The sequence below is a fragment of the Balaenoptera borealis genome, assembly GCF_965194805.1.
Source record: "Balaenoptera borealis genome assembly, chromosome: 1".
Lineage (NCBI taxonomy): Eukaryota > Metazoa > Chordata > Mammalia > Artiodactyla > Balaenopteridae > Balaenoptera > Balaenoptera borealis.
This window is the reverse complement of record NC_138860.1, coordinates 120,880,090-120,895,617: the sequence shown is the minus strand read 5'-3', so window position 1 is coordinate 120,895,617 and position 15,528 is coordinate 120,880,090. Positions and strand designations below refer to the sequence as shown.

Sequence of the window (15,528 nt, the reverse complement as noted above, 5' to 3'; positions counted from 1 at the left end):
CATTTGTTTTTGTTTGTTTGTTTGTTTTAACATCTTTATTGGAGTGTAATTGCTTTACAATGGTGTGTTAGTTTCTGCTTTATAACAAAGTGAATCAGCTATACATATACATATATCCCCATATCTCCTCCCTCTTGCGTCTCCGTCCCACCCTCCCTATCCCACCCCTCCAGGTGGTCAAAAAGCCAAGCTGATCTCCCTGTGCTATGTGGCTGCTTCCCACTAGCTATCTATTTTACATTTGGTAGTGTATATATGTCCATGCCACTCTCTCACTTCATCCCAGCTTACCGTTCCCCCTCCCCATGTCCTCAAGTTCATTCTTTACGTCTGCATCTTTATTCCTGTCCTGCCCCTGGTTTTTCAGAACCTTTTTTTTTTTTTTTTTTAGATTCCATGTATATGTGTTAGCATACAGTATTTGTTTTTCTCTTTCTGACTTACTTCACTCTGTATGACAGACTCTAGGTCCATCCACCTCACTACAAATAACTCAATTTCGTTTCTTTTTATGGCGAGTAATATTCCATTTTATATATGTGCCACATCCTCTTTATCCATTCATCTGTCAATGGACACTTAGGTTGCTTCCATGTCCTGGCTATTGTAAATAGAGCCACAATGAACATTGTGGTACATGACTCTTTTTGAATTATGGTTTTCTCAGGGTATATGCCCACTAGTGGGATTGCTGGGTCATATGGTAGTTCTATTTTTAGTTTTCTGAAATTTCAAAATACTTTAAAGCAAAGATACAAAAATCATCAATTATGAATTATATGCCAGGATGAACTTTACTATGCAGTATTAATAAAAACCACTTAAAATAAATCTATAAATTGGCTACTTCCAAAAAAAGACTGATTTCTAAGTAGTACACAAGGATTATGATTGTGAATTACAACATTGTGTTTATTTTGGTACTTGAAACATTTTCTAAACTACCTCAGACTTTAACACTTCTAGAGTAAATCAAAATGTAAACTAAGTGATCCCAGATTCCAGGAATTCAAGCCAAGACTTAGATCATCAAGTAAAAATATCTAGCAATGAAGTTACAGTACAAGTTATACTTGTTTGAGGTTTTATTCACATTGCAACTCAGAGAAAATTAAGAACACATAGCAATACTGAACTCACTTAAAAATTTTTCCATTTAGAGATGAATAGAAAATAAAGCAAAATCTTAGAAATCTTCTTTCCCTAATCAATCTGGGAGCAGTGTGCTTTTTAAGTTCTGATTTCAGTTTGACATTATCAGTGGGATGTCTGAGTAGAAATGCCAGGAAGCAGTCAGAAATCAAAACAATTGCTAATCAAAAAAAGTAAATAAATAAGATGTAGTTCTTCACTTGTCTACCTTTCAGCTGGGAATATTACGAAAGAGATCTGCCTTAGTTTGAGATCTCCATAAATAAACCCTAATATTAGGATTCAGATACAAGTAGTTTATTTCAGGAAGTACAGGAAATCCTGTTAGGGGAACTGGGAAGTGAGACAGGTAAGGGAAGGAAGCCAATCAAGCCAGTCAAAGCCAGCTACACTATAGGTGGCTGAAGCTTAATCCCTGAGGAAACTCTGAGAACCAGGGTAAAACACCACGCTTCAGAGTTAACCCACCCAGGGATCAATCATTGGTTGACGGCTGCTGTAGGGGGCAGATGAGTATTAATTCCCTAGCACTTTTAGCCCTCCTGAGGGGTGAGAGTGGGTGTGGGGAGATGAGGCCTGGAAAGGCAAGGGGCCTGTAGTTCCATGGCTTCCAGAAAGGTCCTCAAAAGCCCTAAGGGAAAGTAATGCAGATGTTGGCAAGCAGGTGGAAGTAGGGAGAGCATAATGAAGTGGTAAAGTACCAAAGATATGGGCAGGACACTGAGGGCTTTTAATCAACAGCTATCCCTAAATTATATTATTTGTGTCCAAAACTTAATTATCACTTACCTGATGATGGATCCATTCTACACTATGATTTAAATTCAACCAACAGACCATCTATCGTGGCCCAGCTATCATATAAAAACAAGTTAAAATATCAGCACCAGTTCTTAGCAAGGTCTAGGATCCAGTTTCTATATGGAGGACTTAGGAATAACAATCTGGTTTAGATGGGTGTGCTAGGAGATTTGATATTGCACATCAAGTACACTATAGTTGCTTATATTGTTTACTTGCTGTATTTGCATAGTAGGTATTCTATATTAATTAGATTGGGTTTTGTGTGTGTGTGTGTGTGTGTGTGCGTGTGTGTGTGTGTGATTTTGAAGTTGATGTAGAGGTTCTACATATGTGGTTCACATCCACAGGATACACCTCAGTGGCCCACTGCTGGAACCTTTCATTCTGTCAACTCCACTGCATGCACTGGAGTTTGCTACACTCCTGGTTCTGTACCCCATCCCTGAATGTTTCTTCTGGATCCTACAGTTTTACTGCCTATTCAGACTTACCTTCTAGTTCTTGGCATATAGTCCTTGGTTCTCTTTGCTGTTAAGGTATTAATGCCTCTGTTATCTCTAATAATAAACTTCCCACTCCAGTCCCCCTGCCCCGTAAAAACCAATCCTAAAAATATAAGGTACGAGGAAAAAAAGGAAGAGATGGGAAGAAAGGATTTACACCATTTAAACCTCTAGTTCCTAACTCTCCTTTAAACTCCAGATTCTATAACCAAAGCTTCTCCCTCTGACATTTCAAACTTAGTAGCATTTTCTATCTTAAAACTTCAACAATCCCAGTAAGTAACACATCCCATATGTCTACCAAGAGACTTGTATGAGAATATTCATAGCAGCTTTAGTAATAATAGGATGAAACCAGAAACAACCCAAATATCAACTAAGAGTAAAATGAAGAAATAAATTGTGACATATCAATACAATGGAAAACTACATATTAAAAAAGAATGAACTACATCTAGTCACAACAACATGGATTACTATCACAGCATAATGATGAGTGAAAGAAGCTGGATACGAAATAGTATGCCCATATATTCTGTATGATTTCATTTATATGAGGTTCAAGCACAGGAAAAACTAAATCTACACAATAATCAAAACAGCATGGTACTAGCACAAAAACAGACACATAGATCAATGAAACAGAATAGAGAGCCCAGAAATAAACTCATGCACTTATGATTATTATTCTACAACAAAGGAGGCAAGAATATACAATGGAAAAAAGACAATCTCTCCAAAAAGTGGTGCTGGAAAACTGGACAGCTACATATAAAAGAATGAAATTAGAACATATTTTCATACAATGTACAAAAATAAACTCAAAATGGATTTAAGACCTGAAACCATAAAACCCCTAGAAGAAAACATAGGCAGAACGCTCTTTGACTTAAATAGTAGCAATATTGTTTGTTATCTCTCTCCTAAGGCAAAAGAAATAAAAGCAAAAATAAACAAATGGGACCTAAAAACTTAAAAGCTTTTGCACAGCAAAAGAAACCACCGACAAAAAGAAAAGACAATGTACTGAATGGGAGAAATTATTTGCAAATGATATGACTTATAAGAGGTTAATATCCAAAATATATAAAATGTTCAAACAACTCAGTATCAAAAAAAAAATAAACAACCTGATTAAAACATGGGCAGAAGACATGAATAGACATTTTCCCAAAGAAGATATACAGATGGCCAACAGGCACATTAAAAATGCTCAACATCACTAATCATCAAAGAAACTGCACATCAGAACCACAATGAGATATCACCTCATGCCTGTCAAAATGGCTATTATCAAAAAGTCTATAAATAACAAATGGTGAGGATGTAGAGAAAAGTGAACCTTAGTACACTGTTGCTGGGAATGTAAACTGGTGCAGCCACTATGGAAAGCAGTATGGAGGTTCCTCAGAAAACTAAAAATAGAAATACCATATGCTCTAGCTATTCTACTCCTGGGTATATATCCAAAGAAAATGAAAAACTAATTCAAAAAGATACATGCACCCCAATGTTCATAGCAGCATTATGTACAATAGCTAAGATATGGAAGCAACCTAAGTGTCCATTAACAGATGAATGGATAAAGAAGATGTACACACATATACACACACGCACACACAGACAGGGATACTACTCAGCCATTAAAAAGAATGAAATAATGCCATTTGCAAAACTGTGGATGTACCTAGAGTGTGTTATCCTTAGTGTAATAAGTCAGACAGGGAAAGACAAATACTCTATGTTATCACTTATATGTGGAATCTAAAACAATAAGACAAATGTGTATAACGAAACAGAAACAAACTCGCAGATATAGAGAACAAACTATTGGTTACCAGTGAGGAGAGGAAACAGGGGAGGCGCAAGATAGAGGTATGGGTATTAAGAGATACAAACTACTATGTATAAAATAAATAAGCAACAAGGATATATTTTATAGTACAGAGAAATAAAACCATTAGTTTGTAATAACTGTAAATGGAGTAGAATCTATAAAAATATTGAATTACTATGTTGTACACCTGAAACTAATATAATATTGTAAATCAACTATGATTCAATTTTTTTAAAAAACCTAAATCTAAAATGATAGAATTCAGAATAAAGGCCACCTCTGGGTAGAATCAGAGTTCATTCACTGTGATCAGTCATGAGGGAAACCTGGGATGCTGGAAATGTTCTATATCTCTACCTGGGTGACGCTTACACAAGTTTAAACATACTTAAAAATCTATCAATCCGTATCCTTAATATGTGTGCTCTTTACTCTATATATGTTACATATATTTGTGTGTGTGTGCATGTGTGTGAGACCTCAATTTTTAAAAAGGTAGTGATATATAACCATCAGAGATAGGAGGAGAATAAGGAGACTCCAGGGTCACAGAAGTCAAAAGGAGAACAGGGTTTCCAAAAAGGTAAGGTATGATCAACCACATGAGTACTACAGAAAGAAAAATCAAAAAGAAAAACGACCAAGAAGTAGTCACCTTATTTAGAAAAGTGGAGGTTATGACTGTTTGGGGGACAGCAACAGGAAAAGTCAGATTACTGAGGGTTTACTAGATAAAAGAAGGAAGAGATGACCTTCAAAAGGGAATGGGAAAAGAAAGATGGCATGTAGTTTAGGGGAAAGAAGGTCTAAAGGAAAGTTGGGTCTTTTTGGAGGTGTGTAGTAAGAGAGGGATATGAGAGAAAAAACTTGAATATGTCGAGCCAGTGAGTTGAAAATAATTAAAAATAAAAAAGAAATGAAATGCCTAATGGGCTAGGCACAAGGATCTAACTACAGCCCACAGGCCAAATCCAGCCTACTGCCTATTTTATAAATAAATATTTAGTGTAACACAGCGACCCCCTATTTGCATATTATTGTCTAAGGCTGTTTTTGCCCTAAAACGGTAGGACTGAATAGTTGCAATAGAAACCATCTGACCTCATACAGAAAAGTTTACTGACCCCAGAATGAGGGTTCTCTAAGAGCTAAAAGGAGAATTAATAGACATAGAGAGGTTAACTCTCTACAAGAGTAGAAAATGTGAGATTTTGTCAACAAATAGTGGTCGAGAGAGGGAGGGATATAAAAAAATTAGTCCTGTTCTATGCCAGGGAATGAGCAGTGCACTGAGTGTCCATATATAAATTAGAAATGGTTTCAGGCCCCCAGAAAATAAGTCAACTATAATAATGTTAACAACTACTACTGATGGTTCTACTACTACAGCAATGACTAATATTAATATCATACTGCTTACTGAACATTTCCATCTTCTGGATATTCTCAATGTCACCACAAACTCAAAACCAAACTCATAATCTTGGAATCTTCCTCTCCCTACCCCCTAGCAATTCCATGCTCAAGTCCTGCTTTGTTTACCCCCTGATTATTTTTGGAACCCATCTACTTGTTTCTGTCCCCTTCACCTCCACATCTAGTCCTAGCCACCATCACTCTTTCACTTGAACCACTACACTAGGTTCCTAATAGAAATACTCATATTTATACTCTTAGTCCCCTCCAATCCATTTCCTACAAGGCAGATTCCAAAATACAAATCTGATCACAATTTTGTCATGTTACTCTCGCACTTCCCTTCCCCCCATCATCCTAGCTGGCTTAAACCCCTTTGACAGCTTTTCAGTGCTCATCTGATAAAATCCAAAAGCCCACTCATGGCCCAAAAAGACCTTTCCCAAAAAGACCTGTGGTACTAGTCAATTCAGCTAAGCTAACAATATTTCCTAGATATCCCTTCCTTACATAGTTTCAGGTTAGAGTTAGCCACAAGAAGAAATCTGCATGCAATTTTGAAGGCAGAAGTAAAGAAGTAGCCTTTGTGCTCCAAAGGTCAGTACAGGGGCGCCATGCACTGTTGCGCATGTTGATACTAATCTGCTGGCTCCCCCTGTTGGTATAGAGCAGCATCTGAGCCTGCAGCTGCTCCAGATCTTCAGCTTCTCCAAATCCTGGCACATCAAGCCTTTCTGGACCAGGCACACGTGCAGCTCCATGGCAAAGAACAGCACCTCTTCCTGGAGGTCACCCACATTGTCAAGACTAAAGAAGGCAAGAGTCAGATATACGTTCCAGTTTGTTCTTATGGGTTCCAATCTGTTCTAGTAGATTCTAGTTCATATTAGTTCTTTCCGATTTTCAGCCCTGCTGACCCAGCACCAGATGCAAAATTATAAGCCCTCTGTAGGCTGCTTTTCATCTTTATAATAAGTATTTAGTGGTTCTGCTTCCCTGATGGAACCCTGAACAGATGCAAGTACCGATTAGCCTGCCTGTCTTTCCAGCCTCTGAGCCACCTTCCCTTTCACTCTCTGTGCGGTAACCACCCACTGCATGTTCCCACTACCTAGGCTTTATACATGATATTCTTTCTGACTGAAATCCACCTCCATCTGTCCCTGGCCTTTGCCTAGTTAGAGCCCACCTTCCCTGACATTACTCTCAGAACATTGGGTACTTTTCCTTCATAGCACTAATAGTAATAATTATACATTTATTTTTAATCAATTCCATCTCTGTCACTGGCCTATAAACTTGCAAAGAAATGCGACTATGTTTGGTTCTGCTCACAGGTGTTTTCCAAGCACCTAGAAAAGCACCTGGGACATGACAGGCGCTCAATAATGAGTGAATAAATGAATGAATATTTGCTCTGTACAAAGCACTATGTAAAATGCTTTATATAGATTATCTCATGTAATACTTACAAAAACGCTATGAGTCTGGAACTATTATCATTCCCATTTTACAGATGAATAGATGAAGTTACATTGCTGTAAGTGGTAAGACTGGTACCTTATCACTTATGCACAAAGAACAGCTTTACTCCAGCATTCACACTATCAATCCCTTTGCCCTTCACAACACTATAAGGCCAACTTAATAAGATTTTTCTTTTTCATTTGACAAATGAATAAGCTGAAAGTTACGAAGTTAGTTGACTTGCCTAAGGCCATGCTAGGTACCAGCTAAGGCTAGAGCCCAGGTCCAACACCAAATTCGTTGCTTTTTTAAAAAGAAACTTAATCCCGCTACCTCTCTACAGCCAGGCACAAAATTCATCCTTATACTGTATCCATTCAGATTCACCAAATCTCTCCTTCTGTGACTAACCTCCACAGTAAACTCTCTATGAGCACGATCTTCTTTTCAGAAATTAATAAACTTAATGGGAAGACATAGCACAGCACTTTAAACAACACAGTTGTATGCTAATGTCATACAATGCCATGGCTTAGTTTCCGTTAGCATCATTTTAACACATCCTAAGACCTTTAATCAAAGGGAATATAGAATGGGGGGAAATGTATATCATAGCATATTTATATGGAAACGTTTTTCAAAAGGATGAAGTTAATTTTTCATAAGGAAAAGGAAGTAAGGAAGAAGAAAGAAATAAGAGTAAGGGAGGGCTTCCCTGGTGGCACAGTGGGTAAGAATCCGCCTGTCAATGCAGGGGACACAGGTTTGAGCCCTGGTCCAGGAAGATCCCACATGCCGCGGAGCAACTAAGCCCGTGTGCCACAACTACTGAGCCTGCACTCTAGAGCCCACGAGCCACAATTACTGAGCCCGCGTACTGCAACTACTGAAGCCCACGCACCTAGAGCCCATGCTCTGCAACAGGAGAAGACACCACAATGAGAAGCCCGTGCACCACAACGAAGAGCAGCCCCTGCTCGCCACAACTAGAGAAAGCCCACACGCAGCAACGAAGACCCAACGCAGCCAAAAATAAAAAAAGAGAAACAAAAAAGAGTAAGGGAGGAAAGCCAAGGGAAGAGGGTGGAAAGGATGGGTTGAGAGTTAAATTTTTCTTCCTAACAAAATTAAGCCATTTTTTTCAGTCACATAGGAGTGTATGATTTCATTTGCCTCTACAAAATATGCTTAGTCATTAATTCTAAGTAAATCACATGGCCTCTGACAATGGCTGTCCTGTGTGACACATTCTAGATTTCAACTGTCAATCACAAGAGACTCTAATAGTTCCACAGTGTCAAAGGTAATAATTTGAGAATGATGACAGCAGAGAGCACATGGCAGATAATCATACTGACAATACATGTCAATCTTCATAAGACTCAACTCAATGGTTTAGATACTTCTCACAAATTCTAGAGTCCAAGCCAAGTGGATTATTCCTAGCTTGGGTTTTACCATATTGGAATGCTCTGGAAACAAATAATCCTTCATTCAAATCCTACATTCAGAAAATGTTCTTCCTTTCCCTACTAATACTTCACCTCAAAACTGTTCTACTGCTATCAAATGAATTTAATTTTGTGCCTACAAAGGCTAACAAAGTAAAGGATTAAGCCCTTCTTTAGGCTTAAAATTCTTCAATTTTCTTGATATCCTCAATAGCAAAGCTTTTTAAACTAAATCAGCTGTAAAACCTTAAAAAGCTAATTTTCCTTCCTGAAATCTGACACTTCAATTTTAAATACCTAATTTCAGCTTTGAATACATGATGCCTGTTGGTATATCAAGCATTTCATTTTCAGGTGCACTGACAAGCAGAAATACCAACTTTTATTCTCAGTCAGAAAGCATAAAGTTCTTCAACTTCTTTTGCAAATATCTGACTCTACCGTGATACACTTTTGCATTATGCATTTTTGTAAGTCACTGCCAATAAATAATAACTAACATATAGTAAATGTTTACTAAGTACCAGATACTATTCTAAGAACTTTACATCTACTAACTCATTTAAATTTAAGAGCATATGTACCCTACAAATGCTTTAATATGTGAATAGGTTGAAAGAAAATGCACAAAGAAAAAGGTAAGACAAGAATGCATTTTATCTAAACAAAGTTGATGTAGCAACTTACAAATCCATTTCCTGGACACAAAAAAATGTTTGTTTTGTTATTTGAACATTATTAAGTATAAGGAACACATACGTCCATGAAAAATGAATGCTTTCTCAGTCACCATTATGGAAGCTGTTATTGAAAACTAAGAAGCAAACTAAAGATTATGACAAGAACTAGTAAATTCTTATTTAAATGCAAAGGCAACTAATAAATTATATATTTGAAATAAATCATTCAGATATTCTTTTTGAAGCAATTATATTATAGAAAAATCATACTGAAAAATAATTATAATAAATAAATAAGCTTCCTAAGACCAAAATCAAAACAAACAACAATAGCAAAAAGCATACCAGAAGACTACTAAGTATATCGACTTAATACAATGGAAAATATAGACCTTGTTAATAAGCACACAAAAAATATTCCAGTCATCATGACATTAAGCATAACAGATTTTGACGTCAAGTGGCAAAAGCATTTGTAGGTTAATACTCACTTTTTTGTACTTTCTAGAAAATATACACCAGACACAATCCACTATATAATATCAATACATTTCTACTAAAACTAGAATACTTATGTTTGAGATATTTATCTGAATCAAACTGATCTGCTATACCTGTGTAAGTATAAGTCACTGTGTAAGTCTAAAATATTTTTTAAGGTATCCAATCTATATTCTTGAGGCTGTTCAGTGAAAGACAATTCTATAATTCATTGAAATAACTGCATGGGTAACTCAGCTCCTGATGATAAAAGTAGCCATTTTCCTCTCTAGTAAGCAGTGTTCTCCCTTTTTTTCTCAGTCATATGCTATTCTATTGTTTGACAGAACAAAAACAAAACATAGTGTTTTCTACATGATATGAAAAGTGCTTATTTAGCACAGTGCCTAAAACATAGTAAGCACCACAGAAGGGTTAGCTATACATTACTGTTGATGTTGTTAATCAAGGAAACCAGACATGTATCAAATGCCTACCATATTCCACACATTGCACTATAGGCTTCACAGTCAGGCATTTCAACATACACTGCACCAGAGGAGGTTTCAAAAAATACTTATGCCTATACAATACTTAGGAATAAGCTTAAATAAGGACGTGAAACTTGTACACTGAAAACTACAGAACAGTGACAAAAGAAATCCTAAAAGGGCCAAATAAATGGAGAGACATCCCACGTTCATGAATTAGAAGACAATACTGTTAAAATAGCCACACTACCCAAAATGACTTACAGATTCAATACAATCCCTACCAAAATCCCAATGACATTTCTTATAGAAATAGAGAAAACAATCTTAAGATTCATATGGAACTACAAAGGACATCAAAAAGCCAAAACTATTTTGAGAAAGAACAAAACTGAAGGTAACACACTTCCTAATTTCAAAATATATTACAAACTTATAGTAAGTATAATAGCATGATACTGACATGAGGGTAGACACACAGACTAATGGAACAAAAGAGAGTCCAGAAATAAACCCACGTAAATATGGTCAACTGATCTTCGACAAGGATTCCAAGCATAAACAGTAGGGAAAGGATAGTCTCTTCAACAAATGGTGTTGGGAAAACTGTACATCCACATGCAACAGGATGAAATTGGACCCTATCTTAACACTATATGCAAAAAATCAAAATGGATTAAACACTTAAATGTAAAAGATGAAACTGCAGAATCCTAGAAGAAAACAAGGGAAATGCTTCATGATAGTGGTCTTGGCAATGATTTCTTGGATATGACACCAAAAGTACTGGCAACAAAAGCAAAGATAGACAAGTGGGACTACATCAAACTAAAAAGCTTCTGCACAGCAAATGAAACTGTCAAAAGAGTGAAAGGATGACCTTCAGAATGGGAGAAAATATTTGCAAACCATATATCTGATAAGGGGTTAATAGTCATAATATATGAGAAACTCCTTCAACTCAATAGCAAAACAATAAACCAATTAAAAAATGGGCAAAGGAGTTGCATAGACATTTCTCCATAGAAGACTTGCAAATGGTCAACAGGAATATGAAAAGACTCTCAATATCACTAATTATCAGAGAAATGCACATCAAAACCACAATGAGATATCACCTCACACAATTAGACTGGCTATTATCCAAAAAAAAAAAAAAAAGATAACAAGTGTTGGTGAGGATGAGGTGAAACTGGAACCCTCTCACATTGTTAGTGGGAATGTAAAATGGTGCAGGCACTGTGAAAAACAGTATGAAGTTTCCTCAAAAAATTAAAAATAGAACTACCATATGATCCAGCAATTCCACTTCTGAGTATTTATCCAAAATAATTGAAATCATGATTATGAAGAGATATCTGCACTCCCAGGTTCATTCCAAGACATGGAAACAACCTAAATGTCCATCAGTAGATGAATGGATAAAGAAAATGTGGTATATGCACATAATGGAATATTATTATGCTTTAAAAAAGAAAGAAATCCTGCCATATATGACAGTATGGGTGAACCTTGAGGATATTATGTTAAGTGGAATAAACCAGTCACAGAATGACAGATATTGCATAATAACATTTTTATGAGGTGTCTAAAATAGTCAAACAAGGAGAAACAGAAAGAAGAATGGCAGTTGGCAGGAGCTGAAGGGAGGGGAATATGAAGAGCTGCTATTCAAAAAATATAAAGTTTCAAAAAAGAAAAAAAAAAAAATACTGATGCTTGCCTGGGTCCCAGCCCCAAAAATTCCAATTTAATTGGTCTGAGTTACAGGCTGGGCATTGAAATTTGTTAAAGCTCCCCATATGATTTAAACATACAGAAAAGTTTGAGAACCACTATTTAAATAGATGTGTTATTTCATTTGATCCTCATAGATTGTTTTATTAATTCCATTTTATAGATGGGAAAACTGAGATTCAGAGAGATTCACTAACTTGTCAAAGGCTTGGACAGGTCTCCTCAACTCTCAAGACCTTCGAACTATACCATGTTGCCTTCTGAACTGCAAATATGCTAAAGCCATCATGTTTCTCACAATCTTGAAACCCTGATGAGAAAAAGCCAAATAGTTCCTTTGTAAACCTGCATATTGGGTATGAAAGGGTCCTCCCTATGAATTCTGAACTCTAGTACAGGTTTTTGCTTATTTGTTTTTTAAATACAGACCATGACCTATAGAGGGTCATGAAATCAATTTTTTGAGATTCAATCAGCATTTTTAAATGAAAGAATAGAACAGATGAAAATATAAGAGAGACAGACTACATTGCATGTAGGAGGAAAAGTAAGTACTGAGTCTTGACATTTTTCTTTCTGGTAGGGGGTGGGGGGAACGCATGGGTGTGTTTGGGTGTATGTATACTATGGCAAGAAATAAATTGTTATTTCTTCTTACCATGAGTTGCAGCCAAATATGTCTGAAAAATATTCTAGCTAGAGATAAAAGCATGAGATAAAAAGACGATCCTGAAAATAGTATTCATTTTCTAATTTGCATACACTTAACCTGTGTTTTTCTCTAATCCTGGAATGATTCCTTCACCACCCAACATTCAAGCACAGCTTAGATGCCCCTTCTTTTCCTTCTATCTCTTAGGCAGAATGGTCTGTCCTTCACATGAACACTGTTACAAAATCTACCACATTGTATCATATTTTTAAAGTATTTGATTTAAAGTTCTTTACTGGAAAAGGCAGTGTCTCTCATTCTGAGCAATATGAACAAAACACAGAGCCTGATACATAGTAGAGCTTAATGTGTTTGTTTGGGTTTTTTTTAATTAGGTTGCAGCAACTCTGCATTATTTTACTCATGAAATTTTGGTGATACAAAATATAAATTAAGAATGAATCACATCTTCCATCTTTCTAAATAATCACAAATATTGTTACTTTAATATCTGGCTTATCGACACCTAGTCTACATGACACCCTTTCTCTGCCAAGGATTACATCAAAGAAGCAGGAAGACAAACTTTGACAGTATTTCTATTGCATTAGCCTACATTGTTTATACCAGCCTACTCTCTTATCTATTTTAATATTAAATAGACTTTTCCAATTTCTGTTTTCATACTTGGTTTTAATTAAACAGATTTACTGAACACTTACCAAACAAAATACACTACACAGGTTATGTTTTGTTTCCATTTTACAAATGGTAATGGGGAAAAAAAAATTTTTACTAAAAGGCAAATCAAAACGAAACAAATAATGATTTATTCTCTCTTAATCTTAAATTCTTAACTCCACCAAACTCTTTTTATCATCTATGTTCATCTAAATAAAGGTATTTTATTATGTCTTTCACATTTCTTAACTTCACTGAAATACTGGCACTATTTGATTATTCAAAAAAAGTCTTTTAAAAATATACATTATATATATGTAAATATATATACAAATATACAAATATGCGGTTTTAATATCTTATATCCCTGATCAGTCAAAAGTCCAATATTATCACAGTGATCTGAATAATTAAGACATTTAACAGATATCATTCACCATATCTAGTAAGCACCAGTTAATAGAAGCTATAGAAATTTAAATAAAACAGAACTCAAATTTATTTAGCATTAGAAGAAAGTAATTTAAAATTATAATAGGATATAAATGAGAATTAAAACTGGAAGAATGCCAGAAAGCATACTCCCTAAAAATCTATTTTAGGAATCCATGTGAAAATTTCTGCCAGTCTTTCTGCAAAGTTAACCTTCAAAATTTCTACTTACAAACTTTTGCAATCTTAAAACATGAAGAAGAAAATCACATACCATTCTTTGGTTTCAAATTTTTGGCCCAAATCAAATGGCTTTATGACCTTCTACTTTATGTAGCTTCACCTAACGTTAGGGGCCCAACTATTAGAATGAACAGACAGCCATGGCTGGAGCTGACTGGCAGACAGCATCGCGGATTCATCTCAGGAAGAAGCAGGCTGCAGCGCCCACAGTTCTGATGATGTCCAAAGAGGGTAAAGTAATGGTCATAAGCCAAGTATTTCCTCTTGGAGCACAGACAGAAGGACTGGAAGTAGACAAAACTCTGAGCTCGCTACATTTGAATTTCAATTTAAATGTGGTTCCTCTGGACCAGAAAAGGGCAGTGGGGAGGTAAAAGAAATAATTTGCAGAGCTATACTGTGATCCCAAGATTGGATAATTTAAGTATGTTTTTAGAATACAGTAACGTTTTCCTTTTTCACGTAATTTCGTTAACAAGAGTTATATGACTATTTCACCTATACTCTGCTAAGTATTTAGCTTGTACTTTATAACCTGGAGGTAACCTATAACAAAAAAAAATGAATTTCCTATTTTCCCCATTTTAGTCCATTAGAATTTATATAACAGCTATCTCACCTACCAAATATATACCTAAACATTTTAGAGCTAAAATAATAACCCTTCATCTATTATATTATACAGTCTCAGACAACTGCTTAAGAAGACCATCAGGATAAAAATGATGCAGATACCAGTCATAGAGATTGAGTTACAAATGTGCCCTGGGAACTATATGCACCAGAGAAGCTTTTCTTTCTCAGCTTCCCAGTCCATTTATCTGGCTCCTCACAGACCAGAATCCACTAATTAGAGGAGATGGACTAAGGGACCTTAAACCAGAACCACATCCAAAACTCAAATGAGACAGATAAATTATAGTCATAGAAAGAAAGGAAAGGAAAGGAGAGGAAAGGAGAGGAGAGGGGAGGGAAGGGGAGGGGAGGGGAGGGGAGGGGAAAGGGTAGCTCTCGTATTTACCCTCTAGAATGACATCCTGCAGATTTTCCATAATATAGAGAAGAAATGCTCTTTGCCAAAAATTAAACATTCATCTAGTTTTCCTATGAGAAACTGCAAATCTCAACCATGAAAGCAAGACTAATAAATAGGTAGCATAAATCTAATAATTAAATATTTTTATATTTGTATAACTGATTTTTGTAACTCATGGTAAAACTCATTTTTTAAGGATCAGTTTAAATCAAAATTAAATCAAACTATACAGAAGACTTTCCAATAAAGCAAGAGGTGTTTTGGTATTTGGAAAAGGAAAACTGAATGAGAATTATAGTTTATTATATTATTATAACATATAATACTATATATTAATAATCATTTATAATTAATAATAGATTATGTTATCTTTATATATTACAAATAAATAAGCATTTATTTAAACCCCAAAACTCTAATCTGGCAGTGAGGAAAATGGAAATGTCTAATATGATGGAAATTTAGC

General features: G+C 35.7%; 1 protein-coding gene and 1 long non-coding RNA gene across 11 annotated transcripts in view; one reads left to right on the top strand and one right to left on the bottom strand.

Annotated features, from left to right (window-relative positions):
- Positions 1–9,382, top strand: part of LOC309604817 — a 405,061-nt gene extending 395,679 nt beyond the window's left edge. Inside the window, exon 2 of the long non-coding RNA XR_014231081.1 lies at positions 392–9,382. This is a non-coding gene — a long non-coding RNA (uncharacterized lncRNA). The remainder of the gene's footprint in view (positions 1–391) is intronic.
- The window catches only part of TTLL7 (tubulin tyrosine ligase like 7), a 157,059-nt gene that overhangs the window by 129,050 nt on the left and 12,481 nt on the right, over positions 1–15,528 (bottom strand). The window lies entirely within an intron of this gene.